Source organism: Rissa tridactyla, chromosome 2, assembly GCF_028500815.1.
Source record: "Rissa tridactyla isolate bRisTri1 chromosome 2, bRisTri1.patW.cur.20221130, whole genome shotgun sequence".
Lineage (NCBI taxonomy): Eukaryota > Metazoa > Chordata > Aves > Charadriiformes > Laridae > Rissa > Rissa tridactyla.
This window is the reverse complement of record NC_071467.1, coordinates 141,297,781-141,325,005: the sequence shown is the minus strand read 5'-3', so window position 1 is coordinate 141,325,005 and position 27,225 is coordinate 141,297,781. Positions and strand designations below refer to the sequence as shown.

General features: G+C 40.6%; 1 protein-coding gene across 1 annotated transcript in view; it reads left to right on the top strand.

The window, feature by feature from the left end:
- Window positions 1-27,225, top strand: part of LOC128905184 (probable acyl-CoA dehydrogenase 6) — a 92,454-nt gene that overhangs the window by 19,925 nt on the left and 45,304 nt on the right. The window lies entirely within an intron of this gene.

Below are 27,225 nucleotides of genomic sequence, written 5' to 3'. Positions count from 1 at the left end.
AAATTTGTCAGGGTTTTTCCTGTATATATATTTTTTTTTTTCTCCACAGTTGTTTACGCTTGTAGTGAATATTGGTTGTAGTACAGTAGTTCAGGATGTTAGTTGGAGGGGTCATGTAAACACTGTTGGCAAGGCCCAGCCATGCACCCATAATTGGAGAATCACGAAGATGATCAGTGAGTTTAAATTCCTACCCAGTCTGTTCGGTCCTCTGCCAAAGAAGGATTTTTCTTTTTGAACCATTACTCTGCTCTGGTATTCTTTACACAACTCAAAAATAGCGCATACACTGGTTTTCCTTGGGAAAAACTATGTGTTGTTCTGTTACAAGTAGGAAGACTTTCCTAATATAAAATGCTTGCTGAAAAAGTGAACGTTATTTATGCATAAAAACTGTCTTTTTGCTCTATGCAAAATGTGTTTTACAGAATCACTCAGTTCAGCCTGAAGTATTTAGTTTGAGGGGAAAGAAACCCCAACATATCTATATACTTATTACTCTCCATTTATGTTTAATGTGTGTTTCTCCTCAAATTATAAGGTTTCTGGGATGTTGAGGTACTGACAGTCCCAAAACTAAGGGCAGAAAATATTAGGGTAGGCAGCAAAAATACTTTTAACAGCCTTGGTAGTTGGCCATTGTCTGTTTTGCTAAGGGAAGTGGGCAAGACATATTCTTTGGAGTGTTTTATGTGCATATTAGATGAGATATTGGAGTAAAAGCGGATAAGATCTATGCGGTCATTAGTGATCTTATGGTTTATGAATCAAAGCCTTGGCTGTTGCTAAATTTTAGGATGTGTTGCCAAAGACACAGGCTCAAAACGTACTGTTATGTGCCTGTGTATGCCGACGCAGATGATTAAAAGTTGGTTTTTATCAACTGATGCGTAAGTACAGGAATCCTGTAAAGGCTGAGGGAAAGCAAAGAGGAAGGTTTGCAAGTGGGTGGTGTCTGCTGTCCTGCATGTTCGCCTAGTATCACTGTGAGACATAAGTGGCAATGATGGTATTTCTGGGTATTTCACTAGTGTTTTTACTGGCAGGCCCCTAGGAATATTTAGCAGAATGCAGTTGCACGTACAAATAATTATGACAGTGTGTCCAAATAGTAGCCTTCATTTATTCCTGTCAAACACTTAGCAGTGCACTTGCAGAAATATGTTCTTAAACATATCAGAAAGATCAGGAAACTATGTGGTGAGACATGTACGTGGATGGGAAAGTATAGTTTTACGCTATCGCCTTCCCTTGCTGCTTGGGATACATGCTGGGTACGGGACTGGAGAAAGTAATGAGCAGTACGTTCTTGTCACTGGAGACAGATAAGCATCTGATGAAACAAAACAAATGTTTCAAATGATTGATTGCACTGCAAGTGGAAAAAGATGCAGTATCTTTCCTTAAGTAAGCCTGTTTATTGCATGTGTCTGGGTGTTGAATGTGGGAATATAGATCTAGGCTGTCCTCTAAGGTTAATTTTGTTGTTTTCACAGAATCACAGAATGGTTCGGGTTGGAAGGGACCTTAAAGATCATCTAGTTCCAACCCCCCTGCTGTGGGCAGGGACACCTCCCACTAGACCAGGCTGCTCAAAGCCCCATCCAGCTTCACAAGTATACCTTTCTCTTGTAAGATGAGACTTTATGAGAGCTTGGTAGTGGAGAGTCACTTGGAAAGAGTGTGTGTGGTGCTCTTTTTCTTTCTTTTTTTTTTTTTTCCTCTCCCCTTTTTGTAATACTAAGCCTTACTATTACATGGAATGAGCAAAAGAAGGGCCTGGGAGGAGCAGTGAATTCTGTCACTAGAAAGGGGCATAGTAGTTCAGATGAAACAAGGTTTTTATGGCCTTTAAGAGAGTTACTGAAACTTTTTCAGGTGTATCTATGGATAGTAGCTAAAAGGGATATATTTGTCAGAAGAGAATTAATATGTCCCAAACCATTTCTGTATGGCAGGAGTGGACCAGCTGCAATGCTTGTGCTTGGTTTAGTAGATTTAAACATAGCCAGCTGAACTAATTGCTTGATCTCGTTCTCACTTAAAAAGGAGTGCAATAGTAGTTAATTAGTAATAGTTGTGATCTAAAAGTTTGAGAGAGAAGCCATTGTACCATGTTCTCAGATACTAATGAACCAGCAAAATCATCATCTGAAATGTTTACCAGCTAGGAGGTATACCTGGTTTGCAATCAAGGAATAATTTAGATAAGCCTCTAAAAAACAATAGACCAGAATCAGTCACTGCTTCATTTGAATCAAATTAATGACAAAGTTAGTGATGGATGGCAGTGGTTTGGAGACCTTGATCAGATAAGTATAAGAAATTTCAGGTGCTTATCTGGCCTTAATTTTGTGGAGTGGATTGAAATCTCATGAAACAGGTTTTTGTTTGCGTAAGTTCAGTGTGGGTGAGACTCCCCCCCCCCCCTTGTGAAATGCTGAATTCAAGTCCCATCTAGCATCTTGCAAGTGTAGGATGAAATGCAATAAAAAATGGTAAGGAGGAAACAGGGTTTTGGGCTGCATTTCACAGATCATCAGATACTCCTGATCAGACCAAGGAAATGAGTGCTCGAGTCCATCTTTGGTTTTTCTTGACTCTGCACATGACTTGGAAACACGAGTGCTTCATTCTCCATGGCTGGTTAGGAAGTGCGGCTGTACCTCTGGGAAGAGCTCCTTCAGTGAACAACAGCAGTTGAGAGAACAGACATACTGAAGGACAGCAAGTCTTTGGGGAAGAGATAATCTTCCTTTGAATGTGTTGTTGATAGAGGGATCAGATTAGTTCCTGGGATTCTTCTTTTGTACTTGAGATAAGGCAAATCCTCACACTTGTGACTTGTAATGCAGGACACAGCAGTAACTTGTCCAGTTGAGATATGTGTATACCAATACCTGAGGGGCAGGATATGAATTTCTGAAGTTTTGTATGCGTACCACTGGTAGTTACAAGTTATGTCAAAATGGTATTGAGAAAGAAATTAAGAAGTCCCTCTTTCCTGGAAGAAGTTAGAAGTATCTAACTGGGAACCAAATGCTCAGCTACGTATATGCAATTAAGCGCTTGAGCTCTTGACGCATGGTTCTCTCATGGCACACCTGCTGTGCCGAATTCGCTTCTGCGTATCACAGGCTTTGCACAAACTGGCAGATCCACGTGGTGTCTTGAGGCTGACTAGGAGCACCTAGTCTCCGTTTGTAGATAAGAGGCAGTCACAAGCAGCTGTCACTGTTCCGTCCCCGTTCAGCACGACGTGCAGCGTTGTGCTCTGGGTGGTGCAGGAGGGTCCGTCCTTCTCTCTTGTACTTGACTTTAGGTTAAGCATACACCAACCTAAGTGCTTTATATGAGGCTTGTTAATGAAGTTTCAAGGTTGCACAAAACTGTATAAACTCCCATACCAATTATGTGTCTTTAGGGGAACGCAGTCTAGAAATGCAGATGGAAAAGCCTGGGGGGAAAGTAGAGGTACAGCTGTTGGAAGGTACGGATGTTGTTGGAAGGCACACTGAAATGGAGTGTTAGAGTGAGAACCTTGCTTTCCAGAATCTGAACTGTGGTCTTATCTAGTGCCTAGCTGGTTCTGTCTTTTTTCATCTACTTATGCCTGCAGCTTCAGGATGGACGAATTTCATCACGAGCTAGAGTTTTCTCCCTAATGCTGAAGTTGCAACAATAATAGTTTTCTAACTTAAATAAAATCGTGAGAAGAGGACCTGCATACTGGTCTGAGGTCCAGGTGCTGAATCAGGAGCCAGATCTTAACCTGCGGGAGAGAACTAATTTTACTACTTGTCACTGAACTGGACCAAAAGCCAGATGGTGTTTCTCAACATAACACCATGATAAACACTGGAAGAAGCAATCAAGACTCTTTGTAGTATCTTGTGATCATTTATTTGGAGGTCCACCTGTTTCAGAAGCTGTGCACTAAAAACTGTTATATTGAAGTCAATACTTCATTTAACTTTGTGACTTCTTTGTTGCATCCTTGTGTGGGGTGTTCTCGTTTTTGTTTTCCTCCTGTTCCCATGCTTCTGAAGGTCTCTGTATATCAAACTTTGGTTTGAATTTCCTTCAGTTTTGTAGAAAAGTGTTATGTTTGGAGATTTTTGAAGAGGCAAATGTGCTAAAAATCTGGTGTTCTTAATTTTATAATTGTGAGTAGGAAAAGACGGCACACTAAAGAGAGCGGCTGAATAGATTAAAGAAATATGAAATATAATAACACCTGAAAACAACATAGGGGTTGAGACATTATCAAATAAGACATACTGTTTGTCAGTTTCCATTAGAGGAGCTGTTTATCCTTTACTTCTGTGGATCGAAGGGAAAAATTGTCTCTTGACAAAGCATGGACCAGTGAATGAGTTTATACTAACATAATTTTGGTATTATAAGTCTTTCTAATTTACACATAACTGTCTTTTCCCAGTCTCAAAAGTTTGATGCTAGATTCTTGACATCTGTCATATACCTAGATGGAATAATTGGAAAGCTTTCTGAAAGGTATAAATGCACTTTTTACACTTTGAGACATGTCAGTACACCAAGTGTGGAGAACGTGGGAAAACTATCTCTGTAAAACGTAGGCTAGATTTGCTTATACCCACTCACTTTTGCATTATTAACTGCCAGGAGTGAAGATTAATTTCTTTCCTGGGGCTGAAATGGAGAAAAATATTGTGAAACAGTCATTCGGAGGTTGACATGGAAAATCTCTGAAGGGCTGTTGACTTGTCAGGGCTTGCAGATCCCATAGGTCAATAAGCAAATAGAAACTTTGAATGACATCTGACTTGAAGAGAGGATTAAAAAGATTGCAGTAGGACTGAGTTGTTCCTGGGTAAGTGTTTCTATCCCCAACACTTGGGCAAGATAAGAAGCTGGTGTCCAGCCTGTGCAAACCAGAACATGTGTAGTTGAATAAGAAGAAATGAGGAAAGAAAAAAACAAGAAATATGTTTAGTTTTGGTTCTTCTATTCTGATCTAACATTTCTCATCCCTAGTGACCTAGTTCATGCAAAATGATAAGCATCATTAATAATCTAATCGCTGGAGATCTTGTGAAACCCTTAGTCACTCCATCCTCTCTAAGGAAGTTCAGAGGTCCCCATACCAGTGAAGTGCCTTTTTGTACAAGTGAAAACCAGGTCTTGGCAATATCTTCCTCCCTCTCTGACAGATGGCTAACACTGCAGCCACCCTTGTGAATTGTGTTATTACCCTTGCAACACAACTGCGGGGCTTCGCCTGCTGTAAACTGGACTCCTGGGGATAGCACTAATCCTTTTTGGCACTTATCCCAGAAAGGAGGACAGGCGAAGGCATGGACCCAGTATTTGTGAATCTGCGTGTGACAGGCAACTTGCTTACAGGATAAGTAATGCACACAACACTTAATAACTTCGCATGCTACACGGTAATAAAAAGATGTCAGGGAAGGACAACAATATAAGGAATTTAGCTCCTTGGGGCTTAATGCTTAGATAAGGTTAGAGCTGGCAATTTGTGGCTTTCTCATTTGATGTTCTATAACAAGCAAGTTGTGAGGTAAAGATGCAGAGGACTGTGACTGCGGTGTTTTTTATCATGCTGTATTGTGGAATAGATATCACCATTTCTCAACAACCCTGGAAGTTAACCATAATTACGTGACATGGGGCTCATGTTTATACTGCTTTTAGGTGTATTTTGATTTCATTTTTTACCCTTGTGTAATATTGATACATCAGAGACTGCATGATATCCCCTAGTAGGTAAAGCAGGAAATGAAAAAAATGGTTTTATTCTGAAATGTTTCTGAAGTCTATTAAACTGGTCTGAGAAATCCCATATGGAAAAGTAATATTCTGTCCTGCATAGTGCTTTGTAGTGAGAAGCACGATCGTATATACATTATAAATTTATATATATATTGCAGTAAAGTATGTTTCATTTTATGCATATTTTTATATGGAGAGAAGGAATCTCTGATGATTTTTCTTTTTTTTTTTTTTTTTTTTTGTTTTAAACTTTAAAGAAAGGAATATCCATCTAGGCAGTTTGGCCCAATGTTGCCTGGTGGCTTGGTTTTGACATATTTCAAAGGCCCATGCTTGTTTTCTGTGCAAAGTTCATATTTCTAATCTTACTATTTAAAATAACATTGCCGTAGCCCAGTGCGGAGATATCATAAGCACTACTGAGGAGACTGGCTGCAATAAGGAGGCTTTCTACTGTGAAGACTTTTACTTATTTTTCTGTCAAATAATGGCCACTGCTGTGTGGATTCCTGGTGGGGAAGCTGCTCTGAGGTGCTCAGAGGTGTATGCCTCAAACTTCTGGATACATGGAAACCCTCGCCTGTATTTGAAGTCAGTAAGATATTCGCGTTAGTTCCCCCCACACATATGGTTCCCTCAAGCAGAGGACAGTGGCCAGTTTGTGACCCAGCCATGAAGCTTGGTCTGGAGAGCACCGTACCCTCGGTGCATCTTCCTCAGCCCAAAGCTTTGGTGGTCAGAGACTTCTCATCCTGGTCATCTTTTAGGGCACTTCACTCCTTTAGCTGACCAGACTTCCTGTGGGACTCTTGCTGCTTCATTCACAGGGATAAACAAAGTGATAAATGTAATATTTTAAGTGCTTAAGAATGTATGGACTGAGTATTCACAAATATTCACCAGTTCTGATGAATATTTCTTATTCTTTCTGAGATTCATTTTTTTCATTATTTTTTTATTCTCTCCAGAGGAATTGTGCCATGTTATGCCTCCGTTCAATGAAAAAGGAGCTGTAGATAAGTGTTTAAAAAAACACTGCTGTGGTTGTTATCTGTAGCATCTCCCTACACCCTCTGACAGCCATACGTAGGTACAGCAGAAGAGAAGCGTGGGCTCTGCTTCTCCTGTGCTGCCGCTGCAAGCAGCAGTGTCCCGTTCCCCAGCATCACTGAAATTTGACAATTACTCAATTCCGTAAACATTTCCCAGGAGCTGAGGGGTTTGGTGGTGCCTCAGGGCTGGTAGTCTCACAAGGGGTGGCCAGGCTGAGCTGTGCCTAGAGCTTGGACCTACCAGAAGGAAGTTGTCCATCTGTCTGACCTGTAAGTTTTCTGTCCCAGCCAGTGCTCAGGGTTCTTGCCTGACGCATGAAATTATTTAATATGGAGTCTTCTGTACACCGCTACATGAGTAATAACTATTGTGGCTTATTTTCACATGAATAAGGATTATTCATGGGTCAGAGAGTTTTTACAATTAGGTTCATTGCCCTGTTCCTAGAAACCATGAACAGTCTGCCAAGCAGACAACTTCTCAGCAAAGCACTTAGATATATACTTAAATGTTGTGCTTTAAGAAAATAAGATTTGAGAGTGCCCTTTGCTAAAAGAAGAAATAAATCTAGAATGCAGGTTTATCCACTCTTTTAAAATCTATCACAAAATAAATGTTTGGACTTTTTCCTCATGGACAGCATATTCCTAGCAGTCAACAGCGTCGACCAGAAAAGCTGGTGCTCCTTGGCCTCTCAGCTACTCCTCAAATGCCTTTGATCATGCAGCACAAGATACCTTTAGCCCTTTTATTTAAATATATGCTTAAATGCATTAAATGTCTGGTCTTATTGCTTTGGTTCCTAAGGGACATGGCTGTGAACTGGTTGCCATTTGATATCACACTTCAGCTGTTTTTTCTAATGTGATCTGTAACATCCAAGGAGAACAACACCAGTGTTGTTTCCTGCGAACTGTAATTCAATATAGAGAGCACATTGATAAGACATGATGAATTGATAGCTCTTTTTCTTAGCATTTTGAACGAAAGTGAAGGAAATTATTTGATTTGTGCAGGAGTTTTTCAGATTTTCCTTTTTTGTGCACCTCATAGGACCAAAAAAGAATATAAGCAAATGTGCCTTTTTGAAGCTGCTGAAGGATTGGTTTGGTTGGCTTGGGTGGTTTTTTTGGGTTGGTTGGTTTTTTTGGTTTTGTTTTTTTAAGTCCTGCTGAGGTACGATGCTCTCTCTGCAGACTATCATCAACACGCTGGAAGTTTAATGTTGTAGTCTTAGTGGGTTTTGTTTATCTGGTCTCCAGCCTGTTTTAAAAGAATGATGCAGAGACTATCTTTAAGCGGAAGCGCACACAGTTAACATTCAGGGCAAACTGGATCACGTCTCACTGCAGTCTCCGTGGGGAATGGGTGCACAATGCAATGTAAAAACGAAGGGATTGGAAAATTTTACAACTCCACAGCTCTGTGAAACAATATTGGTCTTTTAGGGGTGGAAGGAGCACGGAGCGGGCCTGGTGGATTAGATGTGCTGGGCAGAGTTTGTTGCAGTCTCGCCTCTGTGGTGTGGTGCCAGTGAAATCTGAGCAGCTGTCTCAGTTATTTTGCAGCTGACCTTATTGGCGGAGACCTTGGGAGGAGACGTGTCAGAAGTTTATTGGGGCAGAGGTTGGGGAGTGGGCATGGGATAATGGGTTTCAGGAGGAAACAGGGAAAAGAAGCCGCAAGACGGTGTGAAGATTCGTTTAACACTTTTATTCCAGTTTTGTGCTGTCATTTCAAAGTCATGATCATCTGGAGGCAATACAGCTTCACCCAGTTTGAAGAAAACGAAAAATAGGAAAAGTGTGTGTCAGTTGAAACAAATTGTGAAAAGAAGGCTGAATTAAAACTTCATATTTTTTTTTTAATTATTTTCCTTCTGTCCACACAATAAACCCTTTAAATACCTTAATATTCTAGGTTTCTTTCAGTAGCATAGAGAGCTTGGAGCCTTTTTGGAATGCAGAGGTGTTAAAAAGTATCTGTTTAAGTATTTGAAATGTTGGCCAACCGTGAAGCACAATGTTATAAGGAAAGTGTTCTTCTAAACACCAGAATTGTACATACACTGAAATTTAATGCCACTCTTCTGTTTTACAGAATCAGTTTTGAAATCAGACTTCAGTATCAGATTTTTGTATCGTTTTGTTTCCTGAGCAGATGCATAGGAGACCAGTTGTGACAGATGAAGTGTTTCTTGCAGGACAGTGGTATTTCCTGAAGAACATGCCTGTTTGTTGCCTTTCTGCCTTTCCTGGGGTGGCCTAGAACAGCTGGTTTCTCAGTCATCTCCAGTGCAATAGCTATTGTTTCCCATAAGACCACAAACCCTCTCTGTGGTCTTGTCTGCTCTGGGAAATGTCTTCAGTGCTGGGAAGCAGGGGCCAGGAGCACAGCATGGCTCTGGAGGAGGGCAGGGACTTTTTTTGCATAGGACCTTTGAAACGCCATGACCTGTGTATGTGCACTTTCCTTCAGCCTGTGAAGCTGACAGAAAACGTGCACTTGCCCAGAACCCCAAGCATTTATAAATTAACTTCACTTGTACAGCCGAACAGGGAAACAAAGGGTGGAGATAATGGAAAATTTCTTTGAAGGAGTATCACAGAGGCAGGTATCTGAGTGTTTTAATGGCATCATTAAATGGTTTAAAAATCTCTGAAGGTGACTTCAGTCAGCATTTCTTCTGCTTCCTATTCTGTGCGTCAGAGGAAATGAATGAGACTGTTATGCTCACCCTCGCTTTATTATTCAAGAACTGGGGTCTCTCGGTGGAGTGGAAGATCAGTGAGTAATAAGCCTGCTGAAAGGAATTCTTTTTTTTTCTTTTTCCTTTTTTTTTTTTCCTTTTTACATTAGATATAACCTGTGAAACTCATCCCACAGAAATCACAAGGAGCAAAGTTTAATAGGAATCCAGAAGCTATTACATACTTTTATAGATTGTGGGACCATCCACAGTTACTTCAGGGAGGGTAATTGTATTTCTGATCATCAGCTACTCACTTACTCGGCTGGTGGATTCACCATTTCACAGCTTCTTATACCCTGTGGCCTCTACTGGCTCACTAATACCCCCGGAATAGCACATCTAGCACAGCTCTGTGTGCTGGGGTCTAAGTCTGGCAAGGGTAAAGCAGCATGTAGGTGGATAGGAGCAAGTAGGTAGATTGGAGCTTTAGTCGCAGCAAGAGATCTGGACTTTATCTCATGACATTAGTACACCTCTGGGATGAGATATGGTGTAGGATGTTGGTCTCGTCAGTCTGCTTGAGAGCAGAGTTCAGCCTTTGGTTATTGCAGATGTTGCTCAGGGGTGATTTGTGCGCTTCTGGATGGAGTTTAGTGCTTCACTGAGATGCAAGATGCAGTCCTGATGCTTTGGTTGGACAGCATGGGTACCACTGTGTAGCTGGGGAGGATGGCACATGGCCCTGAAGAGCTCTGGAAGAAGGTCCAATTTTCTTGATTGAAATATTTCTCTCTGCGTGTTGACCCACGGGGAGCTTTGCAGCTGCAGGACTATGATAGAAAGGGTTGAGCGCTCTCACCTGCTTGAGAGGTATGTGGTGAGCCCCATCTGAGGCCGGGCTCATGTGGACATCCCATCAGAGCCCTCTCCACATGCTGGTGGAGCACCAGAGGAAAGATGAGATCAGGCTGCAGCCAGCTGGTCCAGGGCTGCTAGGCGTTCAGGTGGAACATGGCAGAGCCAGGACTTGTGTGGAAAGAAAACAATCTTCTGGGGAACTACTTCTAGCAGGAAAAGATTTGCTTCAGGCTCAGTTTTGCCAGGAATGAAAAGCTCAAGTAAATAAACAAACAAACAAACAAAAAAACCCAAGGCAAAACAAACCACAATGGATATTTCAGCTTTTTAGGATCCTCCTCCAGCCCAGGAGGGCTCCAATTTCCAGGAGAGGAAATTTTTTATATTTCCCCTTCCCTCTTTCTTGATATATTGGACTGATTATGATCACATTTTTTTTTTTGCAGGTCATTACTACCCATATTTGTTTTCTAAGCTTTACCAGTTGTTTTCAGCCACCTCTGTCTACTTGTGTTTTCCCACTGAGCCTCTTATCTCTTTCTTCTTACATTTTTTCTCACCTTAAGAGAACTCAGGTGGGTCCTTGTGTTACTTCTCTAACAATTGCTATTTGCTGTTTCTTCTTTTTTAACTCACTTTGGAAGGACTGAGGGTAATAAAAATATTTTGCGAAAAACTAGTGAAATTCTGAGTGTAAGGTGGGGGGGAATAATCTTTAATGGTCAGATATTCGTGCCATTACTGAAGACCTTAAGGTCCTGAAGACTGAGAAAATTAAGGCTTTTTAAATCATCTGCTTGCTGTGGATTTATCCTTCAAAGCCAGTGCCATTTAAAAGAAGTTTAGACAGATGGACTTTTTTTTGTGGGGAAAGCTTATTAAAGATTAAATTGCATATTTTTTCCTCGAACTAGTAACGTGCTGTGTTTCCTTTACCTGGTTTCTTGTTTGTTCTTGCTCAATAACCTTTTCAGGAGTTTTATTTTGGAAGACAAATAGATTATCTTACTCCTTCGGCATTCTAATAGGGATTTGCTTTCCAAGTCTTTCTTCTCGTAGCTGAGTACTTCAGGCTGAATCCTGGTATCGTGGAAGTCCATATTTACAAACCAAAGCAAAAAAACTCTGAATCCATTTTACTAGCTTTTTGGACTTTGTTTATTTTAGGTAGAATACTGAGGGTTTTTTCCCCCCTTTTCTTCTCAGGGAAGCGGCACGGGAGCAATTTGCTCTTCTGTAGCTGACGGAAAGAAGCTGTTAGCTGAGCTTGTCACTCACAGCGAGTCAGGAAATTCTTTCCACTGTGTCCAGATGCTTCCTGTGCACAAGGCTGGTGTCATACTTGGCACGTGATTAAAAAAAAAAAAAATATTGCACTCAGACTGCTTTTTATTTTGTGTTTAGCCAGGTCCTTTGGCACCATGGAGGGAGGATAGCCTTGCTGATTGGGCAGTGTCACTGTGCTTTGGGTTGTTTGGAAGAACCAAAAAGAGCTGTGTAAAATGTAATCTTTTTTTATCTTAATTTTTTTTTTTTAGCTGTTGAAAGCTTCCCTTGGCTCTCTTATCCATGCCACCTGCGTGCTGTCCTCCTTGAAGTAATAGACTAAACTATTCTGCACGTTTCAGGTTCTGCACTGCTAAAAAAATAGTTATGGCAGCTGATGCTTGTAGCAGTGCTGCATTTCGGAGGGGGAGGAGAAGATGTTGGCATCTTTGCACTCTGTGGGGGATTTGAGCTGACTGTGATACATCCTCTGACCCCTTTGCAGATTGCATTTTTCTCTTTACATGCCTCTGTGTGGCAAAAGTTGTATAAAGCGTACATTCTGGCTTGTCCTTGTAAAACCTGTGAACCTGTAAAAGAAAGTATGATGCATTTGCTACCTTTGGACTGGTCTTTCCTGGACTCCCAGGCACCACGCTAATGAGGCATCCGGATAAACTAGATTCTCTCAAGTGTCAAAGCAGTTTCCTGCACTTTTTCCTTATCTCCTTCCAAACACAGTGTTGGGAATCCTGTCCTCTGTCTTTGCCCAAGCTGTAGCTGGATGTCATCAAGTCCTGTAGTCCCATAAGAGGATGTGGAGAGAGGAGAATACAAGAGGAAACAAATACCAGGAGGAAAATTCTTTAAGTGGGAATCATTGCAACAGGAAATGTCCTGCTCCTTTTGGCAAACTTGCTTTCTAACTATTTTCAAGATGCTAATCTCATTTTATTCCAGTTTGGCGTTTATTTCTTGCTACTGAGAATCCAGTTTCTTCTCTCCTAGAAGAGAGAGGTGTATTTTGGTTTTTTGAAAATTTTGTCTGCTATTACTGATCACCAGCACATCTTTAATGTACAAAAGAGGTGTTATGAGTTCTGTTAGGTGATAATTTTAAAACTGAAGGAATGTGCAGTTTTGGAGATGCCCACTGAACATGCTCGTGCAAACTGATGTGCACAAGGACTGACTTGGCCCATAGGCTCACTGCACTGTGTAACCTCTAAGCAACTCCAGGGCTTTCAGAGTTGGGTACCTGTCTGTGATAGATCAGAAATTGGCCATTGCACGGTTTCTATGGTGCTGCCGCTAAATTAGAGAAAGAAGGGAAAGTGCCAGTTTTCTATTTGGGAACAAGAGAAAGAGTGGAACAAAATAAGTCAGACTTTCTCTGAGGCTATTTTTCAAGCAGTTTACCTCTGCATCTGAAACATGAAACATGTAAATGTAGAGAATTACAAAATCTTAAAATCTTCCAACTCTTATCTTGCTAAAGCTTTAACAGGTTTTAATTGCTTACAGTTTTAAGGCGATTTTAAACAATCTGAGATTCCAAACTGAAAAAGATGAGATTATTGGGTTTTTTTTACCATCGCAGTGACCATTATCTAGATCTGTAGCACAGTGTGGTTTCTTCAAGGAAAAGTGTGGAGCAAAGTGGGGAGGATGGAGATGGGGGGCATGCTATGTTGTACTTTGTGCCTGCATGATGGGGAAACAGGAGACAGCATCAGGTCTTCTCTCCTGCTTCCAAGCTGTCTGGGGCTCATACTGAGTACTGTGGATGCCACTGCCCTGTATGGCTTTAAAATATTTTGCCTGGATTTGGGTAGTTTTGTCTTTGTCCCTTGGTGTGGTGTGGATTGTCTTCCACTGATGAATGTAGTGAAGAGAAACTGGATAGAGAGTGGGTATGTTGATGTGGCTGGTAGGTTTGGGGGGTGAACCTCCAGTGAGTGCTGTAACAAACTCATCTGTAATGAAAGATGGAGAAAACCTCCAGCAGAAACTTTTGGTGTCCTGATGTGGAGATGGAGCAGCACATGTGAAGGGTGGTGATCTCTAACACTAGCTACCATCATCCCTTTTGCTGTCTTCTGAATGAAGACACTGATAATGCTTAAAGGAAAAAAATTAGTTGACAATTTAAAATAATTTTCCCTTCCTTTCAGTATTTTATTGATTCAATGGATAGTAGTGAGCTGTATTCTGTAAATGCCTCCACATGCTGAATGATCTCATTTTCCATGTGGGAGTACAGAATAAACTTCAGAACACAAAAGAATGCATGAAAAGGTGGCATTAATTATACAAAATTACCATCAGAAGGCAGATTATTATACAGAACATTCTTTTTGACATTGTGAAACAGCTTTTAATTTAATATTAAGTTTAATCTGACAACAGTCAGAAATAACCACAAAGCTCTGCAGTTTAATTTCTGGCAAGGGAATATCCTTAACGTTAGTTATTGAAGCATACTAACAGGTTTTTGTGGAAAAGGAATTTAAATATAAGTTCTGCTGAATAATAATGAAGAGGAGCTTAATTGAAATCAGTAATTTTTAGTCATAACGTAGCTCGGTGAGAAAAGGTGAAATGGAACAATACCCAAAATCTTCTCAGACTCCCAAGTATCTAATAGCTATGAAGCAGTTAACATCATGGACACACACAAGTAAACATAGAAGTTTGGGAGGAAAAAAAAAAAAAAGGCTTGACATTTAGTTGATGCATTGTTTAAAAAGAAAGAAGAAAATTAATACAGTAAATAAGAGGAGAAATCAAAACTTAATGTATATAGCAGGCACCAATTTGTCTGTGGCTACAGTTGCAAAATGCGCAGTAAAGCGAATGCGGGTGAGGTAAGGCTCATGTTTTGCACTTATCCCTGGCTTTGGAGCTGCGCAAGCCCTCACATGATTCCTTTTTATCTCTGTTTATGCCAGAGAAATACTGGCTTGTTTTAAAAGGCAAAATAACCCCAACCCAAAAGCTACACTTGCAGGGTTATGAAAGTGGAATGAAAACTCTCATATGGTCATAATTATCTTTGCTTGTGTTTGGAGGCCACCACTGTAAGCAGGGCCGGTGATGCTGGGTGGCTGGCGGGTGCCCACACAGAGCTCATCACTGGCTGGAGCCAGCTGCCAGGAGGAGCCTGCACACCTGGGAGCTGAAATGCAGAGGTGGCAAAGGCAGTCTGGAGCAGAGCCAGAAACTGGACCTGAATTTTAGCAGGCTGGGTAGCTGTGATGAACATGGGAGACGGGAAATTCCCGATCAGGATGGTTTGTGTTTGCTCTCAGAAAGTCTTGGGGGAATTACTGTAGTCCAAGGCTGGAAAGACGCCAGCAGATGAACCTCGCGGAGAAGTGCTTGCCTCCAGCACTTCCCTACATACCTGCTCAGCTTCCCCTCTCCCTCCCCATTTTTGTCTGTGATGTTTTTCAGTTGAGTTATTTTTGTTGTGAGCGTGGCTGATCTCAGAAATAAGGGGAATGTTTTTAAAGCATTTTAAAAAATGTTCTTGCTGGTCAGACACCGGGCTGTGAAATCACTTGGTAGGGGTTTTTTTATTTCAGCTGGCCCTGGAGAGTCTGAAGGATACCACAAATGCATTTTTAATGGTCAGCAAGCAATTTTACTCACAAGTAATAAATTAACAAGCAATCAGAGCATCATTTAGGGCGAAAAATAGCTCAACAATATGAAGTCATTCTAAAGTGCAGGGCCAGATGAAAATATCCATGTTCAATATAAGCTTTGAACTCATGTTTGTGAAGATGGGCAATAAAAAGCAGAATCAAAATATTGCTTTGTTTATTTTTTTGTGTGAGATGTGTGTCACAACCTACTCCGCAAAGGACCAACCTCGAGGGATTATAGTTAAGCTTGTTTTCACGATGATACTCTGGGAAGACAGTATGTCAACATTATATCTTGTTCTTGCAACAGTGCTTTAAACACCCAGGCTGCTGGCTGAAACTCTCAGATAATGGAATATAGCGTCTCTGTTGCTTACCTGAGCCTTTTTAGCTGCTTAGGGGCAAATATTACCTTTCTTTAAATAACCTCTGTGCCAGATAGGACCTGAGTGTTGGTTATTGTCTTCTTTTTTTTTTTTTCTGTTGAACATCAATGACAGTTGAGGATGTATTTGCAATTTTAGTTTTTTGAAAATTGAAATTGTAATGAGAAAAAGGAAGCAATGTGACAAATATGCTTCCTCTTTGTTTACTTCCTTAGGATGTCTTTCCTTGTTGGTTTCTAATAAAGCTCTCAAGCTGCCTTGGACTGTGTAAGCAGATCAGTCGGTTTGCCCGAATTGTTTAACTGCTGCAGCTCTTTCCTCTCTTCCAGAATGATTATGCCAGTGCAGTGCAGAGCAAGGGGATGGCAAGACAGGTGGCGAGTCCTGCTCGCAGTGATTTTAATGGCAGCATCCTCACTGACTTTCCTGCCCTTCAACCCAGGGCTCATTAAATGTCTCCTGCATCTTCTTTGTAGCCCAGGGAAGCTTCCTGAGCCACCTGTGGATGTGCCAGCTCTGGGAACTGGTGGATGTCACCTTACCCCCTTTCTTGTCCAGAACAGCTTCTAGAGTTTAGGCAGAGGTTTATATGTGATGAAATAATACTGATGTTACCTGTGCTGCAGCAGTGGTTGTTGAAAGCAAGGGGGGCACTGAAAGCTGTTGTTATGAAGCTGTGATGTGTTTTAAGTCGGCTTCCTAAAAAACAACTCTTACGTTATTAAGTGCTCAGTTTTCTTTAATGCTTTTGGATGTTACCAAGCTTAGCTAGATGAATTCAAGGTCCCAAAGATAACCGGTTCCTGCCTGTGTGAGAGAGTCATTAACGGGTGAGAGGAGCGAGGCAAGAATGAGTGCCACCAAGAAGAGAAACATGGTGGTGTGAGCTGAAGTCATCTGCTCCTTTGGCCGGATACCTGTCTCACCTGCTCCCTTGGTACCAGCTCGGGCAGCTGTGTTTGGAGCCGCTTACTCCGTGGGCTGTCTCTTTCCCAACCGCTACCTGGGGGCCTGGAGGCAGGAGTTGGTGGTGCGGAGCCCTGAGGACCACAGGGTGGTGGGATCAGAGCACCTGTAACTCTGCTTTTTGGACAGGATTTCTCCTGACATGATGGCAAAAGACACCACAGTCTAATTCTTTTTTCCTTTTCTGGAAGGGCAGAGTAATGATCATCACTGATGCCATAAATATAGAAAAAAATTCCATTCCATCTTCCACTTTCGCTGACGTTTTTTATCCTTGCTATTTCTCTGCTTATTTTCAAATTACCTATCTGATGCATTTTTCATCATATATACTTCTTGGTCTACGCTTGTGGGCTACTGTAATATTGCATGTCTTCAGGTTATTGCGAGAAGAATCATTGTGCTAGTTTTGGAGGAGTGCTTTTTCACTATAGATTTAGAGTGTTTCTGTATTTCTTTGAGATGGTATGTTACTGTTGTCAGATGTGAGTGTTTTTTTTTTTCCTATATTAGTTACACAGCAGTGAAGCTTTTTTGGTGTTTTAGAAAATACTTCACTGGCTTGTTTTTTCTAAGGAAATCTTGATAAAGCCATTTTCTGTAGCTATGCTTTACATATTCATGTACTTATACATATTTTACACAGCCTAACTATGTTAAAGAAAAATTAGGGGTCAAGCAGAAGCTCACTGATCCAATTAATGAGTTCTAGTAAATGCCCTTAAATCCTTTGTGTGTTGGAAGTGGGGCACAGAGAAACCTCTCCTGATGCTTATTTCTCCTTACTGCTTTAATATTTAATTAGCATGGCTTAGTAGTTGTAATTCTCAGTGAGTTTTTAAAATATTTAATTTTAAACTAATTGGACTAATGCACTGACTGTTAATTACCCGGACCTGTAGATGTAGGATTGGTAGGAAATCGGTCCATGTGAGGATGCTGTGTGCACTTCTAGGTCAAAACTGAAGCTCAGGTGTGGCTGAGTAGACTTAGGGAGATATCTCTGTCTTTTTCTGTACCCCTTTTTGTCATCTGCAGAGAGGGAAAAGGTGAATGGCGTAACAGCATTGGTGCTGTGCTTGGCATTTGTCCTACAAGGAGAACCAAATAAGCAGTGGTCTTCAGTCAACGTTTGTCGCGGGTGGAGTGAATAACTTCACTTGTAAGAGAGTAGTGAAATGTTTATTAACATAAAACAGTGATTTAACAAAGTTAGTAGTGAATGCGACAGTGTTTTACGAGATTCGATGCCAGGGTACACTTGATTATTTACTGCAGAGAGGCCAGGGTCAGACAAGCTCTCAGGGAGACCCTCCTGTTGAGTCACGAGGTTCAGAAAGGACCCCCTGGCTTTCTAAACTCCTTCTCAGAGAGGAGTCTTGGTGCGGCTGGATCCAATCCTAGTCCCAGACTTGGTCAACGGTTTATGTCTAAAGGATTATATATGCGCAATCAATCCTTATATCACTCAGCTAAGATTTCAAAGGTTAGCATGCTATTAGTCACTTACCAAGAATCTGTTGTGGCAAGGAATCTCTCAACCTCGAGGAGAAGAACCTTAAGCGAGCGTCCCCACTCAAGGGGAGGTCCTGTCGTGCAGCCCACTGCCGTGCAGGAGAGCTCAAAGGGCTCTTGGGCCGTCCACTATTTATGGAGTAAGATAATTGACCTATAGTCATATTCTCATGGGAGCTAGATACCTAGGTTCCCACTCCAGACAGTGTTTTGGTTATGTTGCCAGCCATCTCCCACAGTTCAAGTGCAACTCAAAACAACTCCTGCTGATGGACATGGCTTGAGCAGGAGCTGGGGGGGGAAAAGGGGAGAGCACACCGCCACAACGTTATCCGTAACATGAATAATAGTGGTAAGACATGTTGCTGTGTGTGTACATGCACACCCATTGTATAGACACATGTGTCTTACTATACATACATGTATGTAGGTGTAATGCATGTTAAGACACATCATAGAATCGTAGAATATCTCAAGTTGGAAGGGACCCATAAGGTGATAGAGTCCTACGCCCTGCCCCTCACAAGACTACCTAAAACTAAACCATATGACTAAGAGCATCATCCAGGTGTACGTATATTTTCCAGGCTTTAAAGACGTCTTAATGAACAATTTTTATTTTGCCATCAATTTTAAAGAGCGAAACAATTGCATTGCTTGTGAAACATCATCTTTTTTCTGAGGCCCTTTCCTGATTGGATTTACAGGTATGGGTGGTCTGTGGGGGAAGCCTTATTTCTTAGAGGATCAGTGTGCTTTTTTTTTTTTTTTTTTTTCCTTTGGCTAGCAGGTATATTGCTAGTTGGAGAGGCTTATTTGTTAATCAGCAAGTAAAAATTCAGTGAAGCATTACAAACTGTTAAGTTTTGCATTCTCACTACTGGGTGGATGGACATTACTGTAAATTTGCGATAAGTGTGTCATACTGAAATTTGAAAACTTGCTAGTTTGATTAAAGTAAGGAAGCTTGCTCATGCTTCGTAACTCTTGCAGTTTTGTGTGTTTCCTAAGCGATCTCAAATTGTCATGAAGAACACACGCATGAGTCTCTGTGTTAGTTCAGAAAAGATGTGGAGGCTCAGATCTCATCCTTAGAAGAATAAAAAGTAAAATTGTGCATGTTTGGGTTTGGTTGGTTGGTTTTTTGTTTGTTTTCAGTTTTTGGGTTTTTTTTTGTTTACGTTTTCCAAAATAATGCTGCCCTTTTTTTCTGCTGATAGCTTGGTTCTTGCCTGTGACTTTAGTCCAAGGTCTTACATCTTGGTGAGTGGTTAGACGTGACTCGTCAGCAGTGCGTTTGCGGGCACGGAAGCGTTGCTGCGGTGTCCTGCGCAAATCCCGCACAGCTACCTGTTCTCCCATGTACCTGCAGCCCTGCTGGGCAGCAAACAGTATGGATGGCAGAGCAGAGCGCCTGCTGTTTGAGAAACAGCTCTGCTGCTGTGGGGTCTGGTCATGCAGTGATACAGGGATTAGGCTTTTCTATCCATCGTTTTGTTCGAATGGCAGCATGAACCCAGCTTTTGCCTGATTAAAACCAGAACAGTAGTAACTGTGATGGAAAATATTAGCAAGACTTTTTTCAGTGAGTTAACAACTCTTCCTGGTGTGGTGGCAACAAGAGTTTCAAAATGGATTACTATTTGGAGGTGTGCCCTGCATTTCGGAGACCCTCAGCTGCTGTAAATCACAGTAATGCAGTGTGAGGGTTTGTTCTTCACACTGACAGGGAAAACTGTGGCTGCCTTCACACTTGTCTCCCAAACTCATATCTCGGGAGGGAATGAAGGAAGCAGAACTGTCTTGTGTAATATCTAGGAGATGAAGTGTAGCTATTTTCATGTTTCTTGGAGGAGCTGGAGGCTGAATGTCTTCAGTCTGCACTGCTTACTTGCAGTAAAATTGGTGTTGGATCTCCATGCATCAGCTGCTTCAGATCCCAAGTAGCAATTGAGGATATTCATATGTGAGGTGTCTTTTAGTCAGTTATCTATAGTTAAAGCAGTATACATTATTGACTAGGAAAGCTGTAGTTTATCTGCTTAAGAGTTTAGAAACAGCAGAGCCCCCTTCCTGGCATGTGCCATATCTAGTGGCAATAAAAAGAACTTAGATCTGTTTTTGTGGTTTTTTAACTCAGCTTCATTTCTTATGCTTCTTTTGTTTTCCCAAATAAAAAATACTGAAAAATTACTTTTTTTTTTTTTTTTTCACATGCTGACAGAGACATAGCCTTATTTGGTCTCTGATCTTGATTTCAGCCTTTTTTTAATAAACCATCTTTCCATCCGCAAAAGAGACATTTTTGAAAGCTGTTCATGTTTGACTGAGTAAATTTGCTGTGGTGCTGGACTGCTTCTGCCAGTAAAGACCTAAGTTCAGTATGTAGCACCGAACCACGTTCTGCTGTTCAGAAGTTTGCAGTTAATCCTTTATATAAGTGTGAGCAGAATTTGATCCCTTCTTTATTTTAAAAGTTGTTTTCTTTTTTTCTCTCTGCTACAAGGCTGCTTTCTGCATCTGTTTACCACACGTGTTGCAAGGGTCATCACTGTAATTACTAGTGAAAGCTCAAAAAAAAGGGAATCGACCTTTCCTGTGTTTCAGGAAGTTTTCATCTACAACTCTTTGCCCAAACCTGAAATTAACTGCATATTTTACTAAGACTGAGGATGGATTTGGAATGGGAGCTCTTAGCCGGGCATGTCTTGGCCTGAAAGTTTTTTGGCAAACTAATGAGTTCAGGGAAGAAACAAAGAAAGCTCAAAGGATTGATTCGTAGAAGCAATTAAAGAGCTCAGTAGTTGAGCTTGGGAGTGATTAAAGGCGTGTGATTACAATGTATGTGTCGGGCATAAACAAGGAAAGGAGGAGCTGTTTGGGACAGTGGAAGAAAGGGAGAAATACAGCCTGAAAAACTACCAGCAAATAGAATGGTGAGATTATCACCTATCACCGAAAGTTGGAAACCTTACTGCTGGAGACATACCAATTGTATTAAATTGGTAAATGGAGAAGATGTCCAGCCTGGGACTCACTCTTCTGGAACTCATGGGATTATTTAATTTCTTTGATTCTTTTATTCAGATTTAGTGGCAAGCAGGGGACTGCTTGAGCATGTCATCTGACTTCAGGTTTAATATGGGTAATTAAGTTAAATGCAGTAATCGGCTGATCAAATCCAGTACTTGTGGATAAATTAGAGAAGTAGGTTTCAGCCTGTGGTCTATGGATCTCTGTAGATTATTTCCAAAATGAACACAAAAAGTTAATGAGGACAACGAACTTCTTGTCAGTAGGTTCTAATATTTAGTGTAAAAAAAACTATGTCCCCGAAGGAGGGGAGAAAACCCCCAACAAAATAAAGGAAAGCAGTAAAGATATTGTGTATGTCTGTATATGCTTAAAATGTCATCAGATTTTAATTTTTGTAGAGGAATGGTCAGCACGCTGTTTGGCAAGATTGTTTATAGCAGTTAGTTATACTCACTGATGAAAATCTGTGTCTTGTTTCAAGACTCCATTTTGCTATTTTCTGCTTCTGGTTTTTGGATCGTATGTTACCTGCCTTCTCCTGAATCACTGTTTTGGTTATGGGGTTAAGGTCACAGCAGGGAGACTGAAAACAACCATAGTTGTACCAAAAAGCAGCATGCCGATGTAAGTTCGTTAACAAATATTTGAAGGCATAACATCTCCAGCAGATTTCAGGCCAGATCAACTACCATCTTTCATTTTTGGAGTTGGCGTAGAGCAGGTAACCTCATACTGTGTGCTGTGGCTAACGTGACAGAAATGTGGTTATGCCTGATCCAGGCTGAATTTTTACTGTGGTGGAGCTGCTAAAGCACTGGCCTTATGTCAGCGACTGGGGAGTCCTGGCTTCTACTAATCTTCAGTGTTGCAACTATCTACAATACTTTCTGTGTTATGATGCTATCTAATTTTTTACAATTTTTTTAAGATTTTTTTTTTTTAAATCACTGACTTAATTTATCTACTTATATATTTTTTCATTAATCTCAGGAAATGCTTTAAAGGGTTTTGCCTTTGAGATAACAATGAAATAACAGTGCAATGAGTCATTTCAAATCCAGTTTTCATAACTTACTGTCATTCTTCCACTTAGTAAAGATAAAAACAGAGGAGGTCCTATGGTCAATATTAATACTTACATATGAAGTACATAAGTAGGAACTAAAGAAATTAATATCCTTTAATTTATATACAGACTACTTTTACATTTCATATAACTGTAGTGTTACTTGGTGTTATTTCTCATGCCCTCAAGTCTTTGTTGTAAGAGCATCTTTTTTTACAGATAAGATACAGATATAAATAAGTCACTTTTCAGTGAACAGTGTCACGGTATGAATAATGAAAAGGGAATCAGGTTGGTATTGATAATAGGCAGTTCGTCTTCAGAATCTTCATAAATTTGTTCTGAGAAAGGGTTTATTAAGCAATTTCAAACAGAAGTTTGTTCACTATTAGCAATAGGCAGAAAGACCATCCATTTCTGACTGCAAATTATTTGCTATAAGCATTTCAGTCACATGTATAACTTCAAGTATAAATTATCAGTAGTGAATTCTTTTATGAATTTTTTTTTTAACGTTTTGCTCTGTTTCTGTGTACAGGAAACCCAGCTTATGGCATCATTGAAAGTAGTGAAAAATGTGAAGTCATTTTTCATGAAACTAATGAGAAAATAATCTCATCTGTAAACAGAAAAAGATAAACACAAAAAACATCAGTCTTTAGTTTTCTTGTTACCCCCTCTAGACAGCTTGTTAAGTCACGTTGAACTTAGAGAGTACATGCGATGTAAAAACTTTTAAAGTAAATTTTATGGAATGGGACACGAAAATCAGTGTGATTTTTGTTTTTGTCTTTTGCTATTCTGTCATCTAAAAGACCCAAGTAGGGCATTTAACAGACAAATTTGAAAACTTTTTAGAGAGTTTGGATATGGGTTTTTCATTTACATCTACTTTGATTTTGCATTATTCAGACAGTCCTGTTCTGTTGCGGTTAGTGACACTCATTGAAGAGTGTGTAGTGTTGCTCGTAGCATTAGAAAGAGGGAGTTTTTAAGTGGAAGCATACCTTCTTGCAACAAAGGTTCTTTGAAAGCTGATGTAAATATTATAAGTTCATTTAAAAAAAAAGAAATAAAAAGAAAAGTAGCCTTCTAAGAATTAAAAGTAGGGACCCACTATGTCCAGCTTGCATCTTGCCCTGCTGGTGTTTGAGGAGAACCTCTGGGTTACTCTGAGTGGTGGAGCTGGGTTTTGTCTCTCCAGGGTCTCCACCTGCCTCTCAAGCAGCCTTCTCTTACTGTTTGCATTCACCAAGAGGAGTCTCCAGTTAGAGCACACACAAGTTGGTTGTGAGGATTCATGTTTCCTTCCACCCTTTGCTTCATTGAATTAGATTTAAAAATAAAATACTTTTATTCATAAACTTCCTTCTCCTTTGTTTTGTGCGACGGAGAGCATCACTCTGCCCATCTGTCTGCCATCGTTCCCCATGCACTTCCCTGAAATTACTCCTCTATTGTATTCCTTAATTAATTGTGCTCTTCCCAGCTTCAGGCATTTTTTTCATCCTTTGACTTCTTCAAGATGGTGTCAAAATCCTGTAATTTGTGTATCAAGAGACTTGTTCATTAGACCTCTGTTGGGTATCTTGCATCATCTACTTTGCCATAGAGAACATAAACAACACAATATTAAATTGCAGGCAGTGCATTTTTTTCTAAATTACTTTGTCCTTCCACACCATCCTCTTCCATACCTTTTACCAATTTGGTGGATCCTGCTGTCATCATCAAGGGGAAAGAATTTTTTTCTTTTAACTAAATAATAAGGGATTTTAAAAGAAGGTCCGTGGTATAATACCAGGACTTTGTTGCCTCATTGGCTATTTATTTTAAAGGCATACAAAATGTGTCTGTGTTTATGCAAGGAGATGAGAAAATGAAGGTAGATGAGTGGGTAAATGAGGGATAAGAGATACGGGTGTTTGGCCTCTCTCTTTTGTATGATGTTTTCTCAGCAGGAAAGCCCTGATAGCAGGTACCCTGTGACTCCAAAGTGAAACCTGACCATCAAGAAATGGGGACAGCAGCAAGGCGGTGTGGGGACTTGAGGGCTTTTTGCCCAGCAATCAGCAGAGCTGTTGTTGGCTACAGTTGAGAAACTTTGCTAGAGGTCAGATTAAAAAAAAAAAAGTGAGTCAACAGGGAAACATTAGGGATAATGAAATTCCAATATGATTAGTTTTTATATAACCTTGTTGTCACACATTCTCCATCGCTGGCAGGCTAAACAGAGAGGTCTCCTGATCCAGCTGTAAAATCTGTACGAATTTGTTTGGGGTTTTTCCATCTTTTCTGTGTTTGTAATCAACAAAACAACCAGATCAGCAATGCCCACTCATCTCACTAGGATATTACAAAAGCATCCTGAATGTGGCAAAAAAGAAGATAAATCATCACTAGCATAAGGAACGAGGCTGGGTGATGCACAGTGCCCGAAGATGGGTTTGCACTGATGAAGACCTTTCAACAAGGGAGAAATGAGGAAGCAGTTTCATCCCAGGTCAGGATGGGGAACACAGACCAGAGAGCAGGATTTGCCTGAAGATGCATCCTAGCTCTGGGAAGTCAGCATGGAAGAACACATTGAGAGATCGAAAACAACTGGAAGAAAAATAAAAATCATATCAAGATGTGTTCTTTGATTTATCCGTACTTGTCTTTGATTAAGAGTAACCAGGTTCTTAAAGCTCTTCATTCCAATATAATGAAGTTTGGTAATTTTTTTTTTCTATTTCGCTCAAAGTTATTTAGCCTTAAGACTAAGTTTTCTGGAAGCTGACAGGCTGCACACATCTTTTCAACTTTCAGGGCTGGATTAAACAGGACTCCCAACAGCACTAACCACTCCAATACAAAATCAGGAGCAAGCCAAATCTTGCAGAGTAAATTGCAATTAAATTGCAAGTGGGGAACATTTTCTAGTAGTAAAACATTAGCCAGGGTAACCAGAGCAGCAGAGCTCCCAAACACAGGGATTTCCCTAAAGTGGTAATAGATTGGGGTTTCTTTGGTGTGGTTTCTTTTTATTTTTTTCTCTGCGTGGCAATACTTCTAACGCATAAGAAGAATCTGTGAAATAAGGAAACGTACCTGATTCTTTTGTGTAAATCTCCTTAAAATGCAGAGAATAACGACTTGGTTTGGTTTGAAAGTGTAATTGCTAAGATCTGTGTGCCATTTAGGTGAGTTTGTACCTAAGTGCATTTTTTCATGTCTTGTTTTAATTAATCACTCTCAGTTTAGGCCATACTTTATCGGTGCTGCTCTAAAATTTAGAAAACAGCATTAGCCACACTCACAATGCGAGAAGCATTTCAAACAATACTCTTCACCAAAAACCAGAAAATCTGTAGTTCAGTCATTACAGTTACCGTGTTTGCATAAATGTGAGCAAAATGAATGAGTCAGTTTTTTCCTTTGTTTCTGGGTGGTTTTTTTTTTTCGGAGGAAGAAGGTATGCATTAATTCATGTTTGACTTGTTTTATGTCCCCTGACTTGAAGTGGTGAGGCTGTAGCCTAGGAGATGGTGTGATCTTTTCCAGGTAGAAAAACTTATCTCACTTCCCCCCCCCCCCCTTTTTTTTTTTTTAAGAGAAAGACAATTTCAGCTTTAAATTTGAGGAATAGTTCATGTAACTCTTCATTGTTTCAGTGAAGTATAGCATGGTCTTAAACCTTATTTCTAATTTTGAGGCCATTCAGTATTCAATAAACAATGTTTTTCGTCGTTCCTCAACTATTTTAAACATAGAGTGAGAGTTGAGTGTAAATTTATGTCTTTAGTGTGGGCTTTCTCATTCTTTATGCTGTAGTATAATGATGTGCTTTGAAGAAAGGAGGCACAGTCACTGCTGCTGTGCTCACTGTCAGTTTAGAGTTGCCAGAATCACTCCATTTGGGACTACCTAATGCTGAGAGATAGTAAAAACTGGCTTCTCATTAAGCGTAATGAGTTAGCAAATAGTTGTAGTTGTTAAAAGAAGGAAAGAAAACATGATAATAAGGCAGCACTGAAAGGAGATGTAGTATTCTCAATATTGTGAAGCTTATGAGTTTTAATACACTTATTATATTTTCATGTGAGACGTTGCAGAAGCTTCAGAATTGGTTGCTGATTAAAATCTGTAGCTGCTTATATATCACTTTGCTTCTTCTGCATCAAGCTCTGGACTTTTGCCACGCTAACGTTGCTAAAAAAGGCATTTCACAAACTTGAAAAACTGACCTGGCTCTTGGGCAGTTTATGAAGACAGTCTGGAGTCGGTGTGGGATTGGTGTCTGCACCAGACTAAGGGTATGCAGAGATGTTGAACTTGCGATGTTTTTCCATGGGTGTGAGATACAAGCTTTGTGCTGGAAATGCATCTTTAAGCTGGAGCCGTTCCAAGGCAGGCATCTGCATGTCTGCTGACTCTATGGAACAACATGGAGAGCCCACAGCACCTCAGCTGCAGGTGAACTCCAAAGGTCCAGCAGTAACGGGCTCCTCGTGTGGTTCAGAGGGATGATCCCTGCACGCCCAGCCAACTCCCGTGTCACGCACTGCTCGTAAATGAGCAAAGAACTTCAGCCCAGCACCTCTTTAGGGTTTCTCTGAAATACTGGAACGCTTATCAGCCAGCTCTTTGGAGATCTGGCTTAAGAGTAACGGGAAGGGGGTGGAAAATATTTATCTCTTTGAACAGAAAGGGTGTCTAGGAGACTGAGAAAACAAAGAATGCATCAGCAGCCTTAGTAGAGTGGCTACACAGCGAGCCATCTAACCGTGATAAAAGGTGCTTGTAGTAATGAAATCCTGTTCAGTTCCCTCTTACAGCCCTGTGCTACTCAGCAGGGTCTCATGGCAACAGAAGCCTGTTGTGTTACAGCTGGACGGATGGAGGCATGTGAAAATCAGGCAAATGTTTTTGTGACTCTTGGATGCATTTCTGAAATAGTGCCTTTTGTGAGATGGTAAGGAA